General features: G+C 49.8%; 1 pseudogene across 1 annotated transcript in view; it reads left to right on the top strand.

Annotated features, from left to right (window-relative positions):
* The window catches only part of LOC308160776 (storkhead-box protein 2-like), a 16846-nt pseudogene extending 12987 nt beyond the window's left edge, over positions 1-3859 (top strand). The window contains exons 5-8 of the transcript in view: positions 1-662; positions 834-957; positions 1153-1621; positions 3643-3859. The exon at positions 1-662 is cut by the window's left edge and continues 403 nt beyond it. The product of the transcript in view is annotated as a storkhead-box protein 2-like (transcript). The remainder of the gene's footprint in view (positions 663-833; positions 958-1152; positions 1622-3642) is intronic.
* The last annotated feature ends 3569 nt before the right edge of the window (positions 3860-7428 follow it).

Raw genomic sequence — 7428 nt, 5'->3', positions numbered from 1 at the left:
TCCACAGCAACCCCAACCTCGCTGAGTCGTCCCACACCGCCGCAGCCCCCGTGGCGCCCGAGTGGGACGTGTCGGGCGAGCTGGCCAAGCGGCGGACGGAGATGCCGTTCCCTGAGCCGTCACGGGCATCGGCCGGCTCCCGCCTCGTCCAGCGCAGCCACTCCCACACCCAGGACCGCCGCGCGCACCACGACAGGCCGGACCAGTCGAAGGAGCGCTCGCGCTCCATGGACAACGCCCTGAAGGGAACCCCGCAGGGGGGAGGGGGAGGAGGAGGGGCCCCCTCGATGGGGGTGGGCGTGGCCTCCTCCATCGGGGCGTCGTCCGAGGACTTTGTCGGCGGCGGCGAGGAGCGCGGCTCCCGCTACCACACGGACGACGGGACGCTGCGACAGGGGCGCCAGAAGTCGTGCCGCTACTCCAGGATCATGTTCTCCGCCGCCCGCTTCTACTCGGAGAGGTGCGTCCCCGAGTCCGCGGGGGGGGGGAGCCTAGAGGCCGGAGGGAGGAGCCTGGAGGCCGGGGGGAGGAGCCTAGAGAGGAACCAGAGCAGAGACAGCCTGCCGTCCTACAGCGACCTCAAACCGCCCCCCTCCGACCAATACTCCAACGAGACGGTCCTCTCCGCCCCCTCGCCGCTCCTCTCCCGGCACGGCTCCCCGGCCGACCGCCACACCCCCCACCTGCCCTCCCCGCTCTCCCTCCCCCACCTTACCTCCTCCCCCCACCTCCTCACTGCTCCTCCTCACCTGCCCTCCCCCCTCTCCCTCCCCCACCTACCTCTCCCCCCGTCCCCCCTGGTCACGGACGACGACCCCTCGCCCTCGGCCAAGGAACACGCCTCCTCCTCCGTCGCCATCAGGCCGACGCCCAGCCACACGCCGGAGCCCCCCGCCCCCAACGGACGCCTGGCGCAGCACCAACACAACGTGGACCCTGGGGGAGGAGGAGGAGGGGGAGGAGGAGGAGGAGGAGGAGGGACAGGGAACAGGAGGAAGGAGATCTTCAGCAAAGACACGTTGTTCAAACCTCCCCCTGGTGCCCCGCCACCTGCTGGCTACACAGAGAACTACAGCAAACCTGGGACACTAAGGAAGACCCCTCTCCTGCCCCCAGCCTCCTCCTCCTCTTCCTCCTCCTCTTCCTCCCCAGCAGCAGCAGCAGCCCCCGACGCTCCGGACCCCCCGCCTCAGACCACCGCTACAGCTGCCCCCCCCACCCCCGCCTCCTCCTCCTCAGCCCCCCCACCCCCCCAGACGCCCAACCCTCCCCCCCCCGCCTCCTCCTCCGCGTCCCACGCCGCCTTCGACTACTACAACGTCTCCGAGGATGAAGAGGAGGAGGAGGAAGAAGAGGTGGCGCGGAAGGAGGCGGTGACGTCGTCGGAGGTGAAAGGTCAGGTGGAGGGCGGGGCCGGAGGCGGGGTCAGTGGGGTGGGGGGCGCAGCCATGCAGTGGCTGCTGCAGCGGGAGGAGGAGGGCGACCTCCAGAGGAAGTTCGAGAGCAAGCTGACGCTGTTGAGTCCCCGCGGTGGCCCGCCCTCAGGCCACGCCCACTCCGCACGCCTCGACAGCATGGACAGCAGCAGCGTCACCGTGGACAGCGGCTTCAACTCCCCCAGGTCACATATTTATTCATTTATTAGTATTTACTATCATGTAAACATTTATCATTTACTTAATTAGAATAGAGAGCTAGTAGGCCTATCATCTATTACTATAACAGTCTTTTTCTGACCATATTGGCTTAAAGCTGTTTTTCTAAGGTTGGTGGAAACTTGTGGAAAAAGAACTAACCACTCCTGTGATGACAATGTCATTCACGACCAGTGATGTCTCTGAGACGGTACTATGACCAGGTTTAAAGTGATGATGTCACAATAGACTGATACAGATTCCGACTTTTCAGCTAAAAAGGACAGAACTTCAGCATTTTACCAAGGATTTTGATACTTTATGTAAAACATGAGAGCTTTGAGTTCAGCGATAGTTAATCATGTTACTAGTGTCTCCTCCCTTGACAAGTGGCAGCATATGGCTACTTTCCATACTTTAGAAACTGTGTCACAATAAGGTGTGCTGCAGTTTGTAAAGGACCAGGATCCAGTAAGTCTGCCTCCTATTGGTCAGTAAAGCACCAAGGACTTCCCTGTCTGTGATCCAGTAAGAAACCCTTTTGACGCCCACTAGCCAGAAAACTACCGCTATGTGATTCAGGCCAGACGACTCTATGTCCTGCCACATCACTTGACTGCTCGCCAACAGCAGGAGTAGAATTTGACTTCAGTTCCTCGACATTGCAGCAACAAGAGAAATAAAGTGGCAGTAGTTATAAGTAAGACAAGTAAGACAAATAAGACAAGTGACAATAGTTGTAAGAGACAAATAAGACAAGAGATAAATTGAGCAATACAATAGTGGTCGTAAAAAGAAAGAAATAGCATGAGTATTGCACTCGGTGGCTCGATGGGAGAGGTAGTATTGAATAAAGTGACTGTGCACTTAATGGTAGGTGTGTGTATGTGGGGTGTGCATAGGGATAAATAGTCACATGAAATGAAATGTTGATTAAAAGCATCACCCTATTTCCCTTTTGCCAGTAATAGGCCCAGCTTCAGTCATGATTTGATGGGCCAGTGTGTTTCAAACATTTAACCGTTTTCCAGATTGTATCTATCTTGTGTAGCTCTCCGGTACCGCCATATAAGGAGTGTGCATCGTGAGTAGATTTAGCCTTCCTGATCATAGCCATGCACCTATTTCTCAGTTGTCTAAAAGGCAGTCGATCAGGTGAGGAATCCGTCTGTCTAGCTGTGGCCCAGGCACTTTCAGATATTTCAGGTGTAAACAAAGGGTTGACCTTTGACCTTTAACCTCTTATATGGAGCATGTTCATCTGTGACAGAGTTAGAAACATTTGAGGAGTCACCAAGAGCCAAGTCAGGCTCAGAAATGGAGGATACTCTTTCTGGGTCACTTAGATATAAATCATGTTCATTAACTTTTCAGAAAATTCCTTTTGTTGATGAGCGTGACCTTGTTTGTTGTATTCCTACATGTCTAATGCCTTTATTAGTACAGGGATCACTAACACCCTGTGCAAAACCTCCACTGGCTGTGTACTGATGGTGTCTGTTAGTATAATGTCAGAGTACATTTACATTTACAGTCCCACAGAGTACATTTACATTTGTCAAAAATGGTCGTCTCTTTTTTGATATTAGCTGTGTTGATATTACCCCCCTGCCCCCCTCTACCCTTTCTGTCAGCCCTGAAAATATGGTAACCATTATGTCATCATCCGATATGGATGTGCTTAACCATTACTGAAAAAATGAAAATGTCTGCATTAGGTAAGAGAAGATAAGTTGACATTGTGTATTGTACACGTATTGTTATTTACAAAAAAACCTGTTCTTAAAGGCAGACTAACTGCTTTTTAAAAGTTAACAGTTTGAACCCTCTCCTCCCCTCCTACCTCTCCCACCAACCCCTCTCCTCCACCCACCCCTCTCCTCCACCCTCTCCTCCCACCCTCCCCTTCTCCCACCCCTCCCCTCCTCTCACCCTCCTCCCTCCCACCCCTCCCCTCCTCCCTCCCCTCCTCTCACCCTCCTCCCTCCAACCCCTCCCCCTCCTCCAGGACTCGTGAGAGCCTTGCCTCCAACACCTCCAGCATCATGACGGAGAATAACAGACGTCAGAACTCTGCAGTCCTGAGCCCCCGTCACATGATCCCCGGTCACCTGACCAGCGTCGGCCCGCCCTTCAACTTCCGCGCTATCCCACAACCCCCTGCTTCCGCGCAGAAGGACAAGCTGACCAAGCCCCCGACCCTGGCCTCCATCACTAGCGTCTGACAGACAGACAGACAGACAGACAGACAGATAGGCAGACACAGGCAGAGAGACAAACAGATGGACAGAGAGAGACAGACAGACAGACAGACTGACAGAGAGACACGCATACAGAAAGACAGAGAGAGACAGACAGACAGACTGACAGACAGAGTCAGGCAGACAGACAGACAGACAGACTGACAGGCAGACAGATAGGTAGCGAGACAGACACACAGGCAGACAGACACACAGACAGACACACACACACACACACACACACACACACACAGAGAGACAGACAGACAAACAGGCAGACTGACAGACAGACAGACAGACCTAGAGAGACAGACAGACAGACACACAGACGCACAGACAGACAAACTGACCTCCATCGCAGGCGTCTGATGGATGTACGGAGGGACTGATAGAGGTGGAGGAGATGGGAGCAACCCTGAAGCCCCCCCCCCCCCCCCTTTCCCTCCCTAGGGATGATGGGACTGTTCGTGACACTGGCATGACTTCCACTTACTGTTCTTACTGCTTCTAGAACACTCTACTGCAAAAACAACAACCACAACAACAACAACAAGAAAACTAAAATATCCTCTCTACCCTGCCCCCTCCAGGATGTACCTGGCTTGGGACTGAAATGATTGTTATTTTTTGCCTTTTCCAGAATTCCTGGATGTTGTAACTGGTGAGAGTTGTTGCCAGGAGACACAGACTGTTGGAGGAACACTCATGGTGCGTTCACGACGTGTGTCTGAATTACCACTTTGAAATGTCTCATTTGGAAACTCGTTGTACAAAGATGATACCCGAGTTTCTGACTCAGAGGGTGTCAGAATCCACCAATGGGAAGCCTCGGTTACCTTTCACTCTGAGGTTCCAAGTCTCCGAGGTGTCATGACCTTAGACACCTCGCCCCCTCCCCCTTCCCGTCTGGGAGACTCTGGTGTCAACGCAGCGTTACCACGGCGACCAGAACTGGTCACCCTGTGACGACACACAACGTTACCACGACGACCAGAGACACAGCCTCCTGAGAAGCAGTGAACCAGGAAGAGCTCCAGAGGGTCTCTGATATGTGCAAAGTATTCTAGTTCCATCCTCCTATCCCTATAAGTTCTTTATTGTTGCGATCATGTATACTCAATTCTTTTAAATGTTTAAATGACCAAATACTTGGAGAAGAAAAAAACGTCATTAAAAAGAATAATGTTGAAATGAGAATTTATGACTGGCAAAAGTTTATTTATTTTGGGGGGTTGTATCTGTGTTTGAACCACCTGTGTTTTCACACACAATCATTTCATTGGATGAGAAATATCTTGCCCCACCCCTCCCATGGTGACACATTAAGTGTGATAGCTGTCAGCCTGTCATGTGTCTCAGACATACATACATACATACATACATACAGACAGACAGACAGACAGACACAATGAGGTGATACAATGTGGACAGACTAGTTCATACAGGGGAGAGCTGTATCAGTGAGGAGCAAGACAGAGAGCTGAGCACTGATGTGGGAGACAGATCATAACCGTAAGTTGGTGTTTTTCATAGTTTTTCACTGTTTAATATGATTGGAATAAACTTGCATGCCTTTGTATCATCTCACAAAATGATGTAGCCCTAACATACTACAGTAGCCAACTGTATGTGACCAGCCTGTTAAGAAAGCCTCAACCTGATTTTGTCCAGCTGACTGTGATCTAGTAGGTTCAACTACATGAGGCCCTAGATAATAATAGATAATAATGACTGTGTCTAGACTAGTCAACAGTCTTTACAAAGGTCACTATTGACCAATCAGCAGAGCTATAAGACTGACAGAAGACTGTTGAATACACTCCTCTATGAAGGGTCAATTAGTTGGTTTACTGTATGTCTTTTTTATGTAAACATGGGCTTGTGTGATCAAAGTTAACTTTTAGGGTTATAGAGAGACATTGTAAATATCCATTGTTAGCTTCAGGAGAGAGAGATACTGTATATACAGTATCAGCATACTTTCATGTCCCTTTCCTATGCTGTAGTTCAGGGGTCCCCAAACTTTTTTCTGTGAGGGCCACATCATTTTTCCTTTCTGTGATGGGGGGCCTGGGTCGGTCTCTAACATAAAATAATATGGAACGGAGTGAAATGGAGGCGGTTGCGCAAAGCAATTGCGCGCAGGAGAGCACTGGTGGATGCAAACAAAGTCTAAACAGTTGAATTTGGATGGAATTTATACCTATAGTGATATGTCAATGAAATATAATCAGTTTTACAGTCTGATACATGAGGGAGGACCCTCATCATACACGGGGGGACCCATGAAGCAGGGCTGTCTGGGGGTCCTTAAACGAGCATCACTCAAGACTTAATGTCTTGCATTCTGGTGAATTGATATGCACCAATTTGTGACCTTTCTGCATCAATTTATGGTGGAAATGTCATTATTTATGTAAAGGAAAACACAATATTCAGGCACCAGATGATCAAAATATAATGTAATATAATGCATTATAAGGCTCTCGGGCATTCTGTACTTTCAAATATGTATTCTCCTTGAGCAGTCAACATACTATCAGCTATTTCGCTAGCAAAAACGAAAGCTAACTTATTTGCGAAACAGCGCCCCCGCCACCACGTCGGCGCAATGCCGCAATTGCAGTTAGAAATCACAGAAACCCACCGTAGAAAATACGACCGTCAGAGTTTTGTTGAGAGCTGGAGGCGGCAAGAAATATGACGGAGGCGGCCGCCTCATAATTCTCTATGCAGGAAAAACCCTGCTTGACACATATTATGAACAAATTATTTAGTTTTCTCCTGCAGCTGGGCATCTACATTATCTAATCCCCCATTGTTTCAATTCATCTGGTGCCAACTTGCGGACAGACTCACTGCGGGACACACCTCCTCCGCGATCACATTCATACATTTATTGACAAACTTCTTTGCCTTTAACAATAATAATCACTTGTGCACTGTTGGTTAAATACCCTGCATTCTGAATCAACTTTTCTCTTTACCAACTGTTTGGCCATTTTTCATCTCTCTGAATTTTCGTTCTAGCTAGCGTGCACCTGCTATAGATCCGCATTCTGTGGGCGGGTGAAACTAACTAATAATGTTATTAATGAAAATAGTTTATAACTAAGGGAAATTTTAATTTGAAAGCCAACCTTTAATATCAAATACAGATATGATATGATTAAAACATATATTTAAATTAAAATTTTCAAAATATGTTTCTGGCATTGTTGAGAGTGTGTGGGGGCGACGTTGTTCAAAGGGCCGGTCCAAGTGTGGGGGTGGGCCGTGTTCGGCCCGCGGGCCGTAGTTTGGGGACCCCTGCTGTAGTTTCTCACTTCACAGTTTTTAACTTTGGTCTCCTTTAATGTGCTGCGTGTGTTCATTGTTCAGGTTTACAGCAAGAGGTCCTTTGAGGAGAGAGTGGAGGAGACCCCTGGCTCTAAAATGAGTCTCTCTGGGGAGAGAGAGGAGGGGACCACTGCCTCTAAAATTAGTCTCTCTGGGGATGTTGAAGCCATGGGGTAAGAGAAGAGTCTCTGGAGGGCATTTACCATGAAGATGAT

Source organism: Nansenia antarctica, assembly GCF_963989245.1.
Source record: "Nansenia antarctica genome assembly, chromosome: 6".
Taxonomy (NCBI): Eukaryota; Metazoa; Chordata; class Actinopteri; order Argentiniformes; family Microstomatidae; genus Nansenia; species Nansenia antarctica.
The sequence above is the reverse complement of the archived record's forward strand: the minus strand, read 5'-3'. Positions and strand labels throughout refer to the sequence as shown.